The 23,103-nt window shown below is 35.5% G+C and overlaps 2 non-coding genes across 2 annotated transcripts; one reads left to right on the top strand and one right to left on the bottom strand.

The window, feature by feature from the left end:
- The first annotated feature begins 1,020 nt into the window (after positions 1-1,020).
- On the top strand, positions 1,021-1,127 carry LOC128289731 (small nucleolar RNA R71). The gene has a single exon (XR_008279376.1). It is a non-coding gene; the product is annotated as a small nucleolar RNA R71 (small nucleolar RNA).
- A 7,318-nt stretch (positions 1,128-8,445) lies between these two features.
- On the bottom strand, positions 8,446-8,551 carry LOC128289549 (small nucleolar RNA R71). The gene has a single exon (XR_008279194.1). It is a non-coding gene; the product is annotated as a small nucleolar RNA R71 (small nucleolar RNA).
- Between the last annotated feature and the right edge of the window lie 14,552 nt (positions 8,552-23,103).

Here is a 23,103-nt window from a genome sequence, read left to right on the forward strand (position 1 = left end):
GTGTTGCTGTACTCTTTAAGGATATGGAGGTGACGAAACTTTTGGTTGAACTGACAACTCTTCTGAGTAGGTAAATCTTCATCCATAGATGCTAAAGTACCTGAATTCACTAAGTTAGGATTTACCTTATCAGTCTTTGCAGATTCTGATTCCTTTGGTGTAGGAATTTCAATAGCTGGTTGACTTTCATCATTTTCAACAGGCTCGTCTTCAACATCAATCAATCGGGGTTCCAGAATTTTACCACTTCGCAATGCCACTGCCTTGATATGTTATTTACCCAAGTTTCTTGGAATTTTAGTATTGCTCGGCAATATTCCTTGTGGTCTATTACGAAGCTCCATAGCTAACTGGCCTATTTGGTTTTCCAAAATTTTCAGTGTTGCTACTTGGATCTGGATTAAAGTGTCATTCTTTGTCATGTATGCTTTCAAAAAGTTCTCCAAACTATTTGATGCCTCAGCTTGAGGTGGTTTTGGAGCTTGTTAATTAAACCCTTGAGCTTGGTTGGGTCTATCCTGCATAAAGTTGTTGTCTGGTGCATTTCCTTGGTTGCTCCGAGAAAAGTTGGGATGATTATAAAAGTTGGATTGGGGTCTTTGCCCACTCTTATTTTGATGTTGGTTCCCCACATAGTACACCGACTTGAGATTTGATGGCAAATTCTCAAAAGAATGACTTTCCCCACAGTACACACAGGAAACTACTTCAAACGGGCTTGGTGGCTCAGCTGCAAAATTATTAACACTATTTGCGGTAAACTACTACATAGAGAAAATAGACGATACCTGAGCTGATAACAATGTGAGAGCATCTACTTCATGAACTCCAAATATACGTCTTCCTGAAGCTGTTCGATTTGTTGGCCATTAATAGTTATTACTCGAGATCCTCTCAATAATCTCATAAGCCTCATTATAAAACTTAGACAAAATTACACCATTCGCAGAAGCATCTACCATCAATCTTGTATGTGCATTGAGACCATTATAGAATGTCTCCAACTAGATACAATGAGGAATCCCATGATGAGGACACTTACGAAGTAACTCCTTGAATCGCTCCCAAGCTTCATACAATAACTCGTCATCCAATTGTTGGAGAGTTGTGATCTCGTTCCTCAACTTAGCATTTTTGCTAGGCGGGAACAAAAGATCTCTCTGCTAATTCTTGCTATGTAGATATGGAACTTGGTGGCAATGATTGGAGCCATGCTCGTGCTTGACCTCGCAATGAGATTACTAGAACTATTTGGTATTGAATGTTAATTCTTACTTTCTGGGATTCTTAATCCTCATGGACGTGAAAGTGCATCACTTAAAATACGAGAAACATGTGCACTACCTTCCCAACCAGCTAGAACATAGGAAAATTTCAAATCAAATGTGATGGCAGCCAATACGTCACCCCCCTTTACAGCTACGAAATCTTCCTTGAATGTTAAGTGGAACGGATGCACGAACATGAGTTCCATCTAATGCTCCAATACAATTTTAAAATAAGAATAAAACCTTGAATTGTTTCTGATTTCACTAGGATTTGACTCATCAGCTAATCTAATAACTAGTTTATACAATTTCAAAATAGCTCTCAACACAACCCTAGAGTAACGGTGAATTGTCTCAGTGGATCTATAATATCTAGATCCAATCACTCGAAACCTTACATTATGACCAATTATATGTAAAAAAATATAACTACTTGCTCCCTAATATTCACAGATTTAGTTGATTGTAACAAATTATTCCTACTAAGAATATTACACAAATTAAAAGAAGCAATCGGTCTCATCCTTGTCATATCAATACAGTGCTGGTCACCACTATATATGTGACAACCCTAATTTGACCCTAGTCGGAAAGTGGTTTCGGGACCACAAAACTGAGTCATAAAAATAATTAACCGTTATATTCTATGTTTATTATATGTGTAAATGCATGTGTGAAAGTTTCATGCTTTGATTTTGTCATTTGTATGTGAAATTTATAAGATAGGATTCATTTGATAAGACTTGAAAATGTGATAGGTAAATTTTAAAGTGCCAAATAATGCATGAACTATTGACAGGGGGGACTTGCATGTCAAATAGACCACTTTTAATATAGTGCCCGGCCATAATGATGGTTGGATAATATATGTTTTATTTAAGTATTATAATAAGTAATGGCATTATTTTGAAATAAAAATAATTAGTAAAATAAGAAAAATATGATAAAATAATGGGTGTTCATCTTTCTTTCTTCATTGCCGAAATTGAGAAAGAAAAATATTGAAGAAGAAGCCAAGGCATTCGCCATGGTTATCTCAATTTAAAGGTATGTAATGTGATTTTTTGTAATTGATTATGAAATTAAATTGATAAGTACATAGTATAGTTAACCCATGGTTTAAATTCATGAATCATTGAACATATATCCATTCAGCAAGTTGCTAAATTTGTGTTATTTTGATAAGTTTTTGGGAAGATGTTATTTATATGTTAAAGTAGCTTAAATGATGGTTGAATAAGTTGAATTCATTGTTGAGAGGTATGAATTGAAGTTGCCGTATGTATATATATGCATTTTGGAAAGAAAATTTTATTGTTACTTGAGTTTATATATATATATATATATATATGCACATTCAGTCATGGGGGGATAAGATGAATTTAAAATGTTATAGATTGTTTTTAAGATTTGTTAAATTGTTGTGGTCATTGCCGAATATATGTTTAGTTAAAGAAAAATTTTAAAGTGTTTAGTTAATTAGTAGGTTAATGGTGTATGCACAAATTATTTGAAATATAAACTTTGTATGAGTATTAAAAGATGTATATGAATTTGGCCTTGGGAGAATTTTTAGTATAAAATGCTTAAATTCTAGATAGGTTATTGCTTAAATGACCGATTGTGCCAAAGGTAAATGCATGTCAAATTGATCCATATGTGTTAAGGGAATAGGAATAAATATCGGTTTGATGAACTATATATATATATTCAACTATATAGTTAAGATATGTACATGAAAATATGATAAGCCATATGAATTTTGTGTTTGTGTATGTGAACTAGATATTTAATAGATATTCGGCTAAAAGGGGTTAAAGGTTAAGTCATATGAATTTTGGTGATATACATATTCGGTCATTAGGGTTATATGTACTTTGGCTATGTGAGTTATGTATTAAGTAAGCTATTTATTTGATATGTATATTTGGTCATAAAGGTACATAAAGGTATACTTGGAGAAATGTTTAATTAAATTGTATTAGAATGTTTAAAGTGATTAAAATGGGTATGACCATTTCGTATTTGAGCTAAAGGTAGCTATATGACCTAGTAAATCTCTTGTCCTATTCGACCATAATCTAGCATGATGGGATTTTAATAAGCTAAATTTGTTTGAATTAGCTCAAGAGCATAGAGGGGCAAACTCAGATAAGGGAAAAGAGAAAGTAATCGAATAGCCGTTGTAATCATTCGACGATATCCGAGGTAAGTTTTGAGTAGTCGCCTTTAGTATAAAAATTTATGAGGCCTTGATATGTGTATATTAGATGAATTGTGACCTATTGATTCTACTTGAATTAAGTTGTGTGATAAATAATCTAAGTATATGAACTATAGTCGAATGGTCAATACAGGTTAATCTTAATTAATGAAATTTATATGGAGCTTATATTCGCATGTAGCAAATGACTACTAATGTGACATGTTCAATGAGATGTATTAATATATGATTAAATATGCATGATACTTGAGGAATTGTATCCGAACTTAAAGACCTGTAGGCTATATGCTGGAATGTTATCTGGGCTTAAAGACCAGCAAGCTATATGCTGGAATGTTATCCGGGCTTAAAGACCCGTAGGCTTCGTGCTAGAATGCTATCCGGGCTAGAGACCCTTATGCTACGAGCTGGTATTATACTAGGTTTAAATTCCCGCAGGCTGGTGCTAGAAATTTGTTTCAAGTTCTAAGACTTGACAGGTTTGATGCCAGTAAATTAAGTAAGATTACGACATTGAATATCCGCGGAAAACCACCGTCGAGTAAGTACTATATATTTAACATGTTAAGGTACGTATTATGTACTCATATGTGAAATGATTTTAAAGTGAATTATTAGTATTAAAGAACAATATATATATACGTGTGGATGAATACGGTATTTAAGAATAAGAGAATGACCTATTCGGTCAATGTATGTCATTATATGAAAGTATGTGACTTAAAGTAATTGTATGAGCCATATACTATAGTTAAATATGTGCTGAAAATTTCTTGTGTATTCATATATATATATTCGACCAATAGGCTTTATAATTAGTGTACTTGTGTATATTCGACCAAGTAATATATAATTAGAATACGAGTTCTGTGATACTTAATGTTCGATTTAAATGACAAGTTTGAATTGTTTGAAATGCTTAAAACTTACTAAGCCTCAAAAGCTTACTCTGTTCCTTATTTCTCTGTTTTATAGATTGTTAATTTTGGCCACCGACTCGGGGATCGTCAGCAATTCATCCTACTATCGACCTTTTTGGTACATTTTTATTTTGGTCCTGATATGGCATGTATAGGTTAGGCTGAAGATAACTATGTTTTGTAATTGTAAATATTTTGGCCATATAAAAATGGCATATATATAGCACAAAGATCAATATGTATTCAGCTCGATCTCTGTTTATGTTAGTTAATGTGGATGAGAAATTTAATGTTTAGCTCGGTAATTCCTTTTTAGCCTAAATTCGACGATCGGATTCGGGTTAGGGGTGTTACAATATAAATTACTATTAATATAATTTTCTCTTTCATAATCTGGATTCACATGAGGGTGAGAAGCAATTTCCTTCCTAGTTTTTAATTTTTTAATCCAAAGAGCCCCAACAACTAAAACTGAATCCACGACTTTAACAATTGCATTTTGATCCTAATTACGATCCATCTAAACAAAATAATGCCACACAAATATTTGATCACTAGAAAAAAGATGCAAGCTTTTCATAAGATTACATATACGAATAAAGTTACCATGACTAAAGTGCATACATACATATATGAAAACGACTTAAAAATTTACTCAAAATATGAAAATGTTTGAATAAAATTATAAATCAAAAAATGAGTTTGAACTTAAAAATAAAACCTGTTTTAAAATTATTCGAGATCTGGATAAAAATTTTTTAGCCTGAACCCAACTCAAATATTTTAACCTAAAATTTTAACCATATCTCTTTTGCCCTACCCGATCTCACATTGCCACTCCCAGCACCTAATACCCCTTCCCAATTTATTTTTTGGTCAAGCTTCAATCAAGTTCTATTTATTTTTCTGCCTATTTCAAATTCTAGGTTTTTCTTATTTTTGTGAAATTTTTTGTTTATATTTTGTGAAATCTTGTAAAGACTTTTTTTCCATATGATTTACGTAGCGCATTGTTGTTTTTTTTTGGTAATTTATTAATTGGTTATTGTTAAAAGATAAATCCTTTTTGGTTTATTCTTGTGTCTGGGATTCAAAAAATGATGGGATTCAGACCTATATTCCTATTAACTTGGTGTTTGTTATGCATACATTTGTATTTTTCTTAATGGATGAACATTTTAAACTTGAATATACAAAAAGCTGTTATGCATACACTGTTTTATTTTCATACAAGCAACACTAAAAGACAAGAAAAAACCATGAGCTGTTTTTAAACTTAGAATTTCACTCATGTATAACCACTACATATTCATATGTATGATCATAAATCTAATTCTATATATAGCTATATATAATATATGAATCAATATTTTACCATCCTATACAATATTATTCATTATCATTACCATACTATTAATACATTTGGATGCATATTGCTTTGTACTGTATAATAGTATAATAAAAGAAGATACCTAAATTCTCAAGGCTATTAGCATACAAGATGAAAACTGTAACACCCCAAACCCGGCCTAGATGTTATGGCTGAATCTGTGATGTCACATGGAAGTGAGTTTTGACAACATAGTTCTAGCGGAAAAGTTCATTTCTATTAAAACCTCATTGTATCCTTTTTGAAAAGCTAACTTATCTTATTCGTTTGTTAAATTACTGGATTGTTAAGCAAAACATGTCTCTTACTAAAATTGTTACTACACTTAAAAACATTGTTCATTACAGAAGCTTTTAAAACCAGTTACATGGCGTGGTAGTTGAAAAATGTTTACCTTTTTAAAGCCCGAGTCCTAGTGCTATCAAATATAAGTCAATTTCAATAAATCCCCAAATAAAAATAAAAACTTGAAACGACCTTATTACATAAATTTACCCAAACAAAATTACTTTCACTAAAATGAAACCGAAAATATAAATAGTGGTGTGGCCATCTCTGAGTCCCTCGCAGCACAGACCCGCCTAAGGATTACCGATAAACCACAATATATATATTTTTACCCTTGCTTGGCATATTTATGGATGATTTTTCCATGATTTCATTGAATTTGATGCTCCTAATCCTGTAATTTCATATTTTATACCCAGGAAAGCTTAGGATAGCAAAAAGAGCAAGAAACGGGCCAAAAACAGACAAATTGGGCTTAAATCAGTGTTTCACACTCTGTACTTCCACACAGGTGATCCACACGCCCGTGTGTGACACAAGAGTAGACCACACGCCCGTGTGTCATGGCTGTGTCGACACTAAACCAAGTCAGAATTACACACAGCCTGAGCACCTTCACACGAACGTGGCACACGGTCGTGTCCCTATCGAGCCCAAGTCTAATTCTACTCGGAAAAGGCTAATTTTGAGGGTTTTGAGGCATTCTAAAGTCTATATAAACATCCTAGAAGGGGATTGAAGGGGACACGGAGAATAAAAGGTAGAAAATACTCGAGAACAGCCATCAGGATCAGCTCAGAAGGGGGATCTACATCAAGACTGAAGATTTCCATCCAATTTTTTAGAAGTTCTTTGGGTTTCTTTATGTTTTGTTGTTTTGCAATTTTTGAGATGTTTTCCATTATTATGAACTAAACTACCTAAATATCTAAGGGAGATGAAACCTAAGATGAATCTTATTACTCTTTGAATTATATGATAAATACTTGTTCTTATTCTTAATTGTGAGATTTAACTCTTGCTTTAATATTCCAGGATATCAATTCAGGTTTTTGATGTGATTATTTAGTGGAGCAAAAGTCCCTGTCTAAGAGTAGATCATTCATAATTAAGCATATTTGCATGCAATTCTAGAGATAGGATGATATAAATCTGCCGAATTAGAGTCAAATCTCATAAGGGAATCCATAGATCGAGTTAATGCGACAATAGGGGTTTTAATTAGAAAGAGATTTCGATTAATCAACCTATAGTTAGTTTTTTTAGTCTCGAGAGAGATATTAACATAAATCAGGGATTCCTACGGATTAAGTCAAGTGAATAAATCGCCTAATTCAGAGGTAATAAGTGAAGTCTAGGTGAATTCTTCCTTGGGTATTGTCTTCTCCATCAATTTTCCAAAAGTATTTTCCAACTTTAATCTCTGTCGCAATATTAGTTAATTAGATAATTAGTTTTAGATTAAAAATTCTCTTAATTGTTAGGCTAGATAATAAAAATACAGTAATTACTAGTACTTTTAGTCCTCGTGGATACGATATTTCCGATCTCACCATAAATATACTACTGTTCGATAGGTGCGGTTGCCTTAGTCGAATTTTTAGTTAGTTTAGCGACCATTAAGTTTTTGGCGCCATTGTCGGGGACTAAGATATTAGGAATGCTTAATTTTTATTACTTTAGCCATTTTTTTTATTTTTATTGCAATTTAATTTTTTTTATTTTTAATTACTAAATTTTCTTTTATTTACTTCTGGCAGGTTTTTATAGTTTATGACTAGAAGAAACCCATCAAGACCTTTACTTTTCGACAGTGAAACTGAGAGCACAGCTTGTAGAAACCAAAGAGAAATAAGGTGAAGCCTACAATACATAGAGAAAGAGGTAGAGGCCAATATCCATACCACAACTGAGGAGATGGCTGATAATTAGAATAATCTGTTACCTCCTGTGGTTGCTGCAAATTCAGTAAATCAGAATCCTGCTCCTCGTACTATGTATGATTATGCTAAACCTACTTTAACAGGAACTAAATCGAGTATCGTTAGGCTTGCTGTTGCTGCAAATAATTTTTAATTAAAACCTAGCACGATTCAAATGATACAACAATTTGTTCATTTTGATGGTTTGCAGGACGAGGATTCAAACACTCATTTAGCGAATTTTCTGGAATTTTGTGACACCTTTAAGATCAATGGCATTTCTGACGATGCCATTCGCCTTTTGTTGTTTCCCTTTTCATTGAAAAATAAGGCTAAATAGTGGTTGAACTCGTTACCACGAGGGTCAATCACCACTTGGGAACAAATGACCGAAAAATTCTTACTTAAATATTTTCCTTCGGCTAAAACGGCTAAACTAAGGAATGATATCTCTTCTTTTGTGTAGATGAATCTAGAAACTCTTTATGACGCATGGAGAGATACAAGGACTTGTTAAGAAGGTGCCCTCACCATGGATTACCTCTATGCCTACAGGTTCAGACTTTTTACAACGGTGTAAACCCCTCAACAAGGCAACTGATCGATGCAGCCGCCAGTGGAACTTTAAACAACAAAACACCTGAAGAGGCTTACAAATTTATTGAAGAGATGTCACTGAATAACTATCAGTGGCAAGTCATGAGAACAAACCCGTCAAAAGCGGCTGGTGTTTTCAACATCGACGCGGTCACTATGCTATCTAACCAGGTAAAACTTTTAAATAAAAAAATTGATGGTTTGTGTGGTTCTACTCAGGTACATCTAGTGATGAGGTGTGATTCAAATGGAGGAGGAGTGCACAGCACAAAGTATCCATCCTTCAACCCTAGCACCGAGGAAAAACAAGCCCACTATATGGGTAATAATTCTAGACCTCAAAATAACCCGTATAGTAACACTTATAATGTAGGTTGGAGAAACTATCCCAATTTCTCGTGGGGTGGTCAGGGAAATCAAAGGTCACAACATCCTCCAGGTTTTCAACAACCACCTTACCAACAAGAGAAGAAATCGAACCTTGAAGAGATGCTCACAAAATTCATCTCGGTGTCAGAAACTTGTTTTTAGAATACTGAAACAGTGCTTAAGAATCACAAGCATCAATTTAAGGGCTCGAAACTCAAATAGGACAGCTCGCTAAGTTGCTTTCTAAACAACCACAAGGTAGCATGCCCAGTAACATAGAAACTAACCCAAGAGAGCAGCTTCACACGATCACGGTTCGAGATGAAGAAGGGTTAGCTGAATCTGCAGTGGAACCGAACTGAGAAACTGTGGTAAGCAATGGTAAAGTTGAGGTAAACCAGAATCAGCTTCATTTGGTCAATAAGGAATATAACCTCATGTGCCATACCCAAATGCGACAAGGAAAGATCACACAAATGAACAATTGGGTAAATTCCTTAAACTTTTGAAAAAATTACATATTAACTTACCGTTTATTGAAGCTCTTTCGCTGATGCCCAATTCTGTAAAGTTTTTAAAAGAGCTTTTAGCAAACAAGCGAAAGCTAGATGACTTATCGTAAGTGGAGCTCAATGCAGTTTACTCAGCCATTTTGCAAAATAAGCTACCAAACAAGTTGAAAGATCCAGGAAGTTTTATGATTCCCTGTTTAATTGGTAGCTTAAATGTTAACAATGCTTTGGCTGATTTAGGGGCGAGCATTAATGTCATGCCCTATAAAATGTTTAAACAATTAGGTCTTGGGAAACCCAAACAAACTAGGATGAGCATTCAATTGGCAGATAAAACAATTAGATTTTCTAGGGGTATTATTAAAGACGTGCTTGTCAAAATTGATAAATTTATATTCCCGGTTGACCTTGTTGTTCTAGACATGGATGAGGATAGTGACGTGCCTTTAATTTTAGGAAGGCCCTTTTTAGCAACTGCTAGAACTATCATAGATGTTGGCACAGGTGAATTGATACTTCGTGTGGGTGATGACACGATTAAATTCAAGCTCGTGATTCTGTTAAAATATCTAATAATCGAGATGATTGTTTAAGTTCTATTAATTTAAGTAAAGTTGCAACTCAAACTTATTTGCAGAAGCCCCTTAGGAAGAACGTGATGGAGTCCCATCCTAATCCATGCCGCAAAAATAAAGCGACTCACGAAGAATGAAGACTTTAGATCAATGAACTAGACGAATGGTGAATACATGTCAAGGAGAAACCAAAAGCACACGATGAATTAAAGCGACGCCATGATGAGCGTAGGGATGAAACAAAGTAATTTAAGGTTGGGGATAAAGTATTACTAGATGAAAAGGACCCTCGAATTGCCACTTCAGAGCTTAATGCAAACGGAGCGACTCCTTTCACGATACTAAATGTTTTCTCATACGGTACAATTGAGTTAAATCATTCTCAATTCGGCACATTTAATGTAAATATTACTCGACTTAGACTTTATGTGGATAATAGAATCGATAGTGAGAAAAAGGAGTCTTGACTCTGTGATCTGCCATGACCATGCGAATGAGAGGTAAGTCGAGCTTAGACTCTAAAAAAGCGCTTATTGGGAGGCAACTCGAGCATTAACACCACTAACTAGTTTATTTTAGCTATTTTTTGTGTTTTTTATATAGGAATAGTGACCCACAAGGCCTAGACACATGGGCGTGTCCTTGGCCATGTGGAAACAGGGCTAAAAATCCCTAAGTATTGAGCCTCACGGCCGTGTAACTTCACACGGCCTGAACACATAGGCGTGTCCCAGGCCGTGTGAAAAATCGAGCAAAATTTTTAAATTTTAAACAAGTCAGAGAGTTACACGGGCAAGGCACATGGCCCTGTGTTTGGATACACGGGCGTATGGGATACCACACGAGCATGGGAGAAGCAAACAACGAATAACACGGCCGTGCGATATGGCTGTGTGAGCCACATGGCTTGGGCACATGGGCGTGTTCTAGGCTGTGTGACAAATGGGCACTTAATTTTCGTGATTAACATGGGCTAAACTCGAGCCACACGGGCGTGTGACAAGATCGTGTAGCCCAACACGAGGCCTTAACATGACCGTGCCCCTATTTTAACCCCGCCAAAAAAACCTAATTTTTATTTTCTTCTTCTTCTCCAACTTCCCCAAGCCCTAACCACCGCCCCCCTCCACACTCCGGCCACCGCCCACCCCTTCCTTTTCTTTCCTTTCTTTTCTCCTCCCCTCTTCTTTCTACCACATCCCCTCTCCCATCTCAGCCAATTGCTAGGTTATTTCCCTGAATTGAGGTATTATCTTGAAGTTTTGATTTTAGAGGATTGACATCAAATACCCATAATTTTCGTGATGAGTGTGTCAACATTGATTTGCTATTTTAGAACTTGCATCGATTATACATGTCGAGACCATACCTTTGATTTGATATACTAAAATGATGAAGGCACTTAGGTTTTAACCCATTTACCCCATAAAAAACCTACCTACATAATTGACCCCTAGTGAACCCCGTTGAGCCTTGACTTTTATTTCTTGACTTTTCCTCTTAATAATAACCCACAACTTAACCTTTTTTGATTCATTAAAAATTTCCCCCTTTTTCAATGACTCTTTTTTTATCGAGATTTGATTTGATTATTTACCTAATTATGTTAGTTCATTCCAGTTGCTGAATTATTTCTTATTATGTACTTTCTATTATTGTACTTGTTCTTCTTCTTAAAAAAACCCGTATATTTATTCATTCAGTTACATATTGTTCTAAAGAGCTTGGATAAGTTAAAGTTATTTTATTGAGAAAAAGCTCACATCATTTGTAACACCCTAAACCCGGCCTAGACGCTATGGTCGAAATCTAGCGTGCCACATTGAAGTGTTTTCTGAAAACCATGTTCTTATTGAAAACCCTTCTTGCTATTTAGAACCTCTGGCCATTTTAAAACTTTGTGAAAACCTTAGTTTCCGTTGGTTTATTAAAAGTCATTCTCTTGTAAAACATTATTACCTTTAAAACTTTATTTTTTGCGGAAGCTTAGTTTAAAGTTTTGCGGAAACGTGATATTTTGAAAAACAGTTATTGTTTTGGAAAAGAAAACTGTGTTCTACTCTAGCAATTATAAAACAGTGTATAAAATTCCTGTAACACCCCTTACCCATATCCGAGGCTGGGCTAAGGTACGAGGCGTTACCAGAAAAACATACAAACATTAAACTAAAATACGAGCCATAAAATTTTATTCATATTTCAAAGCATTCATTCTCTTACACATAGTCCCTTATTTGAGTCTACGGAGCCCAAAACATACTTTAGAAAGGGTTTGGGACTAAACTGAGAACTTACGAAAATCTTGGAAATTTCATGCTTTAAGGCTCCACACTGCCTGTGTGCCAAAGTCGTGTTCCATACAGGTGAGACACATGGTCGTGTCTCTACTATGTGGAATATACCTAGGCTATTTTCCAAGCTTTGGTCAACCTTGATCTCTTACACACTTATACAAAATCAAAAGCATATAACATGGTATTCATTTAATGATTAAACATCCTCAATTAAACCACAAACATAGCATTTGTATGTCATCATACATGTGTCTCTCATACTCATTTTACCTTGTTTATTATAGTACCACTTATACATTTATACCAAGATTATCATCTTACCAAATATCTTCACTTAATCATCAAGCATTCATATTTAAAGCTAGATCATATCTTTATAAAATACCACGATTCAGATCATGAGAATAACATGTTTGCTCGAAACATTTCAATTCAATTCCATACCCAACAAGCATTACATTGAGACTAGTCATATATATATATATACATGTCATGATACATAACATTCTCTTTTGTTTTCTTATAAACACATATCATTTATTTCATTATATCAATATTTCATATACCATAGTTTCCATGTATTCCACATATATTTATTTTCCTCTTCCTCCTCTCCATTCCACATCTTTAATGTATATAGCATTCTTGTAAGTACGATTTCACAATTTACTAATAAATGTTCACATGAAACTGTCCACACGAGTCATAGGCACTTAATTATTTATAATTCGAGCTACAGAGCTCCAAATTAAGATCCGTAAATTTCCCCTGAAACTAGACTCACTTATCTTTCCACCATAAAATTTTCATAATTTTTGGTTTAGTCAATTAGTACAGTTTATTCATTAAAATTTCCCCTATTTCACTTTTTGACAGTTCTGACCTCTCTTCACTAAAAAATAATTATCTCACAGTACAGAACTCAGATAATATTCTTGTTGATTTATCTTGAAAATAGACTTATTATGGATTTTAAAAATATAATTTTGAGCCTCTAATTATTTTTCTCCAAATTGTTGTGATTTTCCAACATCAGAATAGGGGATCACATAATCATTCTGAATCAGTCTCACAAAAACATAAATATCTCAAAATATAAAACTCCTTTGCTTTCTATATTTCTTTAATATAAAAATAGACTCATTAAGATTTAATTTGATATCTCATCCAGTCTCTGATTCAATTTATACTATTTTTGGTGATTTTTCAAAATCACGTCACTGCTATTGTCCAAAACAGTTTTATTGCTAATTCACTCTTTCACACTTTCTTTGTATTAACCTCATTTTAACATACATATCACAAATCATTTTCACCACATTTCATACATCACAAGTATAGGCCCATGATCACAAGGTCACCATAAAATCATCCTCATGTATAACTTACTTGTTTATAACCTTACCACATCTTGGTCACTTAATGAACACATCATTCACATAACCAAGTTGCTGCACTTATTCATCACAAAACTCACAAAGCAATACATAGAGAGTCTCACGTTGAACACTTAGGATCAATCCTCGATACTTGGTGGTTTCAGCACATAGCTCCACCCATCATATAGTTCGGCTCTCTTGTACACATGGTGAACACTTAGTACCACCCATGTGACCTAGCCAGTTTATCTCGTAGCTCTCTTGTCTACATGGTGTCCTTCACTTGGAACCACGCATGCGACCTAGCTACATATATCCCGTAGCTCTCTTGTCTACATGGTGTACACATAGTATCACCCATGCGACCTAGCTACATCATAATGTCTTGTAGCTCTCTTGTACACATGATATGCTCTCAGCACTATACATGTGACCTAGCTACATACCATCTGTATCATCCAATCTTTCCGAAGGTTCAACCGGGATTTCTCTCTCTTTTCCAACAATTTCACCAATCAAGTAATTATCCACAAACATACTTCCAATATTTTTATAAAATATCATAATACAAGTAATAGTGATGTATCACTTACATATAAACTTACATCTCATTTAATATCAACGCAATAATATTAAATTACACATTGTCTTATTAAAAATCATATGAACTTACAATTTCCCATAATATCCATAATCATAGAAATCACATTTATGTATGATAATTCAATGCACTTCATGTACCATAGACATATTTTTAAATCAATTCATAAACTTGGCACCATAATAATTTAATTTAACATAATTCAATTAATTCACTAAATTTAACTTTCAAATATAAATTATAGCATTATTGTTGTATTATTATCATGCCAACTTACATACTTTCAACACCTCGGAGATCATAGTAAATATATCAATTTTACATTGAAACATGCATAAATTAATGCTTATTATACATATGAACTTACCTTGATATTAAAATGGCCATTTTACCAACTTTCCCAATTTTCAATTTTTCTCTCATTCTAGGTTCAAATCTCGTTTTCCGGGACCTAAAACATCATATTTTACTTATTTAATTAATGTACTATTCAAAACAGTCCTTAACTCAAACTTTGGAAAAATTACAATTTTGCCCTTAAACTTTTTAATATTTACACTTTTGCCCCTAGGCTCGGGAATTAAACTTCATCCCTTATTCTTATGTTTTATGACATGATGATCACTTTTCCCTTCTATGGCAACATCAAATTCTCACTCTAACATATACTTATGACTATTAGGTATTTTTACCGATTAAGCCCTTTTGCTCGTTTTCACTTAAAACCGAGTAGCACAAGTTGTCTAACATAACTTAAAACCTCATATTGTACCATAAAACACCAGAATACACAAATTTTACCTATGGGTATTTTTCCAAATATGAACCCTAGGTTGAATTATTGCTAGCATAAGCTAAATCAAGTTCTAGGGACTCCAAAACGTAAAGAACTTGAAAAAGCGGGTTAGAACGGACTTATAATTGAGCTTGGGAAGCTTGAAAACCCTAGCCATGGAGTCTCCTTGGTATACATGTCCATGGTGAAGAAGATGAGCAAAATTGGCTTTTAATTTTGTATTTTAATTCATTTTACCCTAAATGACCAAAATACCCTTACTACTAAACTTTCCAAAATTCCATCCATGTCCAATTTTTGTCCATAACTTAGAAATTGGTAAAATTCTATTTAAGACCTCCTAATTAATATTTCAAATCAATTTCATACTAGAAACTTCTAGAATGCAAGTTTTGCAACTTATTCAATTTAGTCCCTAACTTCGAATTAAGCACTTTATGCATAGAATTTCTTCATGAAATTTTCACACAATCATGCAATCATATCATAGACCTCAAAATAATAATAAAATAATTATTTATATCTCATATTTTGTGGTCCCGAAACCTCTGTTCCAACTAGACCCAATTTTGGGCTATTACAATTCCAAATTTAGAACCAGAAATTTAAAGAGGCCTTGTTACAAACCAAATCAAATATAAGTACTTGTAAATAGATAACTTAAAAGAAAGTCAGAAACAATAGCAGTTGTGTGGCCACCTACGAGTCCCTCGCAACACTGATCCTCCTAATGTTGGGGATTACTTGCACAGTTAATAAATGGGGTGAGTTTATGAAAACTCAATGTGTAATCCCCTCTTAAACTAAAGTAGTTAGTAAATAGACAGAATTCAGAATCAGTCTGTCCTGGAGCCCATTACTGTAACAGAACAATGTGTGTGGGCCTAAGCCCAGTACAATTTCACTTGGGTCTCAACCCTTGTCGAAATCAATTGGGCCAGCCCATTCTCAATATCAGTAATAGTTGGGCCTAGCCTATTAACAGAATTAGGTGGGCCTAAGCCCAGTACAATTTCAATTGGGTCTCAGCCCTCATCAGAATCAATTGAGCCTAGCCCATTCTCAATATCAGTAATAGTTGAGCCTAGCCCATTAACAGAATTAGGTGGGCCTAAGCCTAATCTGTAATCGATGTCGATGCGAGATATGCGATGATTCCAGCACGGTCGACCAACACACCACCCGTACCAACCAACACACCATGTGGGGATAAAATCGACACACTCAGCTAACACACGAAACATAGCACCGGTTGTCACACTAAGTCAACAGGATAGCTCAACGCCGTACATAGGACGACTCAACACCGTAGATAGGACGACTCAAAGCTATAGACAGGATGGCTAAAGGCTGTAAATATCGCAGCAACGCTGCCAGTTAACAGAACGACTATAAGCCATAAGTATCACGGAAAGGCTAAAAGCCTTATACAGAACGACTACTTGCCGTACACTTCCTCCGTCCATAATAACCCAACCCCATGCAATATGTCATGTCATAAATATTACGTGCATGCAAAGTCATACTCAGCACAATCATATATGTAAATCATAGGCACATCAGTCATACGGAACATAAGGGCATAATCGTCATTCTACCATATAGGGGTATTACGGTCATTTTGCACTTCAAGGGTATTTCGGTGATTTTACAAACCAGGGTCTTAATGACCCAACAGAAGGTCCACCGTCACGTCGAGCGACTTAAGTAACCGAAACAAACATAACGGTGCAAATGGCCCTAAAGCCCATTACTCGGCCCAAGTGGGCCCATACCCTCGTGTAGCCCATTTAGCCCAAATTTATATTTGGCTATATGACCTACATAGCCCATTCCAATAATTATCACAAGTTGCAGATTCAATCCGTGTAGGGCCCACAAGCCCATTAGGCCCACACAGCCCATCTAGGCCCAACGTGGCCCAGAACTACCTAAGTTGTGTGCGCAACATGACAAGTCTATCTAATCCCACTTAACAGTGAAGTTTACAAAAAGGGGCCCATGGGCCCATCGGGCCCATTGAGGCCCAAAACAGCCTCAGCACACGAGAACACTCGTGGCAGCCTCTACAGTCTATCGTCCATGATTTGTGGGCTCGCTTCGCCCACGTGCGTTCTCAAGCTCGTGAGGCCTTGAATGTCGAGGTTTCGACATTTCAGCTTTTGCCGACTTCCAACAAAGAAGGACGTGAATACACACCTATTTATGATAACGCGCCGAAGTCCACGATTACTAACCTTGGCACATCCTGCATTGAGTCTTAATCAATTTTTCCCCCGCCAACTCATCTTGTTCTCTCTATTTAAAGCGAGCTTTTCTCCAATTCCCATGTTAGCTTCCCGATCTGGGATTACTTTCAACCATTAGGAAATTTCCTTATTTTTATATGACCACTTTAACCACAGTGTTCTAGTCCAACTCCACCTCCTACATAGCTCAAATACCAAAATAAATACTCTATTGCGCATCCCAGTACTTGAACCTTAGACCTCACAGTTACACAAGATGCCACCTTGCCACTACACCACAAGGCTCTTTGTGTCACCATTTCAGCCTGAATTAATTATAAGGTCTATAGGCCAAAGTCCAGGTTCCTTTAAAAGAAAAACCAAAATAAATTTCAGGAGCTAAGACTTGAACCTAGGCTCCCTTGCAACCTCAATGATGCCACAAGCACTAGACTACATGCTTCCTTGTGTCATTTATTTAACACAATAATTTAAAAGGCCTTCATCCAAGCACCTAGGGTTTTATTCACTTAAAATAAATTTTTTTTCTAAAGCCTAGGTTTGAACCCAGGACTTTTCCAACTCCTCTTAGGACCTTTAACCACTTGAGCAGACATTTAATTGTGTCATTTCCTTGCACAATTAAATACTTATATACAACCTCCTTATGGACCCATACTCAAGGCCCAATACTTTTAGGCCCAAATTCGGGGCTTTACATCATTAGTTTGGATAGTTCAAATTTTGGCACTTTTTTTTGTAATTCAAAAATTAGCTTCATTTGTTTAAGTTTGGTAATTTATTTAAATTAATCTCGATTCTAGCTCTCTTTTTCAGCCTTTATCCACATCTTTAACCCAAGCCCTATTACAACCCTGTTAAAGACCTTTTGATTTGTGTATCATCTCATTATAGTGGTGGAGATTTGATTTTCATGCAAGCCTATGGTAAAAACTTTTCATGTTTGAATATTGAGTGCTTAATAATTGAACCTTAAACACTTTGAGTGATTTGAGTGGATCTTTAGTAAGGATGTCAACCCTTGTCGATTTGGAATTAAAGGTAATTACTTTGATAAATGGGGACACCTACGATTTTATGATTGAAATGCTCAATTTGGATTGTTGGAAACTTTAATGTTCTTTTAGTTAAGCTTTCAATGTATGATTGCTAAGGAGTACTTCGAAACATTGTTGATGAGAATTATAAGTCGAGAAGGATTTATTTTATTTGTGAGTTAAGGATTTTGCTTGAGGACAAGCAAATGCTTAAGTGTGGGGATATTTGATAAACCATAATATATACATATTTTTACCCCATGCTTGGCATATTTATGGATGATTTTTTCCTTGGGTTCATTGAATTTGATGCTCCTAATCCTTTAATTTCATTTTTTATACTCAAGAAAGCTTAGGACAGCAAAAAGAGTGAGAAATGAGCCAAAAATAGACAAATTGGGCCTAACTTAGTATTTCACACGGCCTAGGTACTTCTACACGGGTGATCCACACGCCTGTGTGTCATGGCCGTGTCGACACTAAACCAAGTCAGAATTACACATGGCCTGAGCACCTTCACACGGGCGTGGCACACGGCCATGTCCCTGTCGAGCCCAAGTCTAATTCTACTCGAAAAAGGCTAATTTTGAGGGTTTTGAGGCATTCTAAAGTCTATATAAACACCCTAGAAGAGGATTGAAAGGACACTGAGAATAGAAGGCAGAAAATACTCGAGAATAGCCATCGGGATTAGCTCAGAATGAGGATCTACATCAAGACTGAATACTTCCATCCAATTTCCTAGAAGTCCTTTGGGTTTCTTTATGTTTTGTTGTTTTCCAATTTTTGAGATGTTTTCCATTATTATGAACTAAACTCCCTAAATACCTAAGAGAGAGAAACCTAAGATGAATCTTATTACTCTTTGAATTATATGATAAATACTTATTCTTATTCTTAATTGTGAGATTTAACCCTTAATTTTAATATTCCAGGATATTAATTCAGGTTTTTGATGTTCTTATTCAGTGGAGCAAAAGTCCCTGTTTATGAGTAGATCGTTCATAAATAAGCGAAGTTACATGCAATCTTAGAGATAGGACGACATAAATTTGCTGGATTAGAGTCAAATCTAATAAGGGAATGCATAGATGGAGTTAATGTCACAATAGGGGTTTTAATTAGAAAGAGATTTTGTTTAATCAACCTAGAGTCAGTTGTTTTTAGTCTCGAGAGAGATATTAACATAAATTAGGGATTCCTACGGATTAAGTCAAGTGAATAAATCGTCTAATTCAGAGGTAATAAGTGAAGTTTAGGTGAATTCTTCCTTGGGTATTGTTTTCTCCATCGGTTTTCCAAAAGTATTTTCCAACTTTAATCTCTGTCGCAATCTTAGTTAATTAGATAATTAGTTTTAGATTAAAAACTCTCTTAATTGTTAGGCTAGATAATAAAAAGATAGTAATTACTAGTACTTTTTGTAACACCCCGAACCCGAGACCGTCGCCGGAGTCGAACACGAGGTGTTAACAGACTTCAAACCACTTATTGAGAAATTCCAGACAAGCTGCCAATCTGTGTACTAGTCGCTTCAAAAATCATAACTTGAGTTTTACAACTCGAAAATCAGTTTTGTAATTTTTCCCTGAAACTAGACTCATATTTCCATCTACATATTTTTTCCTAGAATTTTTGGTCGAGCCAATTAGTACAGTTTATTAGTTAAAGCCTCCCATGTTACAGGGGCCGACTACAATGACCTTCATGCGTTACAACTCGAATAACTCCCTGTGCAGGGCTTCAATACTGATTAAGTTTATTTCTATAGAAACTAGACTAAAAGAGGAATTTATACATATATGGTATGACTCCTAATATTCTCTGGTTAATTTATAATGAATTTTCAAAGTCGGAACAGGGAATCCAGAAACCGTTCTGGCCCTGTTTCACGAAAACCCAAATATCTCTTAACATACAGCTCATATGACCGTTTCGTTTCTTCCATATGAAAATAGATTCATCAAGGTTCATTTACATAATTTATTCACTATTTAATTCCATTCCTACTATTTTTAGTGACTTTTCACATCCACGTCACTGTTGCTGCCAGCATCTATTTCTAGGGTAGACTTTCTCTAACACATAGTTTCTATGATTCAACCACCCCTTTTTCTTATATAGTCCAAAATATAATCATGATGACCCATTCTAATGGCTGGTCATTGCCAAACATTTCCATGCCTCTTAATGAGCATATACATACCAAATGATTATAACATTATGCTTAAAACATTTATAAGCCATTTTCGCATGGCTATTCAAAATTTTACATACCAAGTCCAAACAAAACATAATAGCCTATACATGCCGAAATGTTTTCTTAGACCATCTAAGAAGAAGATACCAAAAAGTCGCTAGTCGGTGTGATGACTTCGACGACGGTCCCGAGCATACAAAATGGATCAAGAACCTAAATAAACAACAAATAAGCACACCAAATGAGTACATAACTCAGTAAGTCGTAAGCACTACTCTACCATCCAACAATAACAATCATAAGTGAATAAACAAATAATACAAAATCGATGTTTCCAACCATAACAAACTATGCTGCAATTTCTTAAATTTTTGGTTCGATCTCATGCCAAGTCCTTCAATCAAATCAAACGCCAAGTCAGGCCAATCGATTTAGATCCGTTTCCTCAAGTTGGAACAACGATGCACTAGCTAATTTTATGCATACACCGCACAATCTCAATTTCGATATTTAGTTAGTAGCTCAATCACTTACCTCGTTCATGCACAATTTATTTCAACAACCAAATGTGGCACACATAGTGCTTATTATGTTCGCACACATAGTGCCATAGCAAATCGCACACATAGTGCCATAGTAAATCGCACACATAGTGCTATAATAAATTGCACACATAGTGCATTAATAAATTGCACACATAGTGCATTTGAGATAGCCTCATGCCTCAACCTCCTAATCAGCACACATAGTGCCACATAATCTTTGCACACATTGTGCCCTATGTCAATTCATCATGGTAAAGCAATTTACTAAATTCAAATTGTACATATGGTCATATTAATAAATAGGAGAATCACTCCGAAAAATATCTATCCAAGGAGTTCTCACAACAAGTGCTTAAGGACTTACCTTGCGTTGAGTATAACGGTTCCGACCCGGCTACTCGATGTCCTTGGCTTTGCCCTTGCTTGTTTCTCCTTCTTTAACTTCTCGGGCTCAACTTAGATACTAGTATGGCCGACTTCTCCAAAGCTTTTCTCTTTTTCTTTCACTTGGTTTTTTTCGGCTAAGGGGTAGCAAGGATGAACACTTATCTTTTTTTTTTTGTTCATTTTCTTATCATTAATCTTTATTTCCTCTATTTTAATTTCTTACCAACATTAAATAATAATAACAACATGATCTTGGAAAGATGAAGCCATGCTTGGCCGGCCACTCAACTTAGTTTGGGGCATTTTGACATGCAAACCCAACTTTTCATAATTCAATACTATTTGGTCCTCACTTATTTACCTATCAAATTTTCTAAGTCTCTCAACTAAATCCTTTCGAGCAAGATTCACATTCCTAAGATAAAATTGAATCATCAAATTTTTATACAAGTACTACCACCCATATAAGGTATGCAAATAAAATTTTAACTAAATTTTATGACTCGGTTTTAATGGTCCCGAAACCACATCCCGACTAGGGTCAAATTAGGGCTGTTACAATTCTCCCCACTTAAGAAATTTTCGTCCCGAAAATCCTACCGTAAATAGGTTTGGGTAACGCTCTTTCATAGAGTTCTCGGGTTCCCAAGTAGCTTCTTCCATCCCGTGTTTGAGCCATAACACTTTTACTAATGGAACCCTTTTATTTCGCAACTCCTTCATTTCACGAGCTAGGATACGAATCGGTTCTTCTTCATAACTCATATTGGCTTGAATCTCAACCTCTGATGGACTAATTACGTGGGACGGATCAGATCTATAGCGTCGAAGCATCGAAACATGAAAGGCGTCGTGAATCTTTTCAAGTTCAGGGGCAAAATCAAGCGACACATAGCTGGACCGACTCGTTCGGATATCTCATATGGCCCGATGAACCTCGGACTCAATTTGCCCTTGCGCCCAAATCTGAGTATCTTTTTCCAAGGCGAAACTTTAAGAAACACTTTATCTCCCACCTGATACTCAATGTCTTTTTGTCTCAGATCTGCGTACGTCTTCTGACGATCGGAGGCTATCTTCAGATTTTCACGGATTACTCTTACTTTCTGTTCACCATCTTTAATCAAATCCACTCCGACAATTTTGCTCTCACCGAGCTCGGTCCAAAACAATGGTGTATGGCATTTACGCCCGTACAAGGCCTCGTAAGGCGCCATCTTAATACTTGATTGAAAACTATTGTTGTGGCGAATTCAATCAAAGGTAAATACCGTTCCCATGAACCACCGAACTCGAGGATGCAACATCTCAACATATCCTCAAGTATCTCGAATTATTCGCTCGGATTGACCATCGGTTTGGGAGTGAAAGCGGTCTGAAATGCAACTTGGTACCCAAAGCTTCTTGCAATTTCTTCCAAAATCGCGAGGTGAACCTCGGATCTCTATCCGACACAAGTAAATCGGTACCCGTGTAATCTCACAATCGAGAAGCGTACAATTCAGCTAGTTTATCCAATGAAAAATCATGACGCAGGGGATAAAGTGAGC

Source organism: Gossypium arboreum, chromosome 2 (genome assembly GCF_025698485.1).
Source record: "Gossypium arboreum isolate Shixiya-1 chromosome 2, ASM2569848v2, whole genome shotgun sequence".
Classification (NCBI taxonomy): Eukaryota; Viridiplantae; Streptophyta; class Magnoliopsida; order Malvales; family Malvaceae; genus Gossypium; species Gossypium arboreum.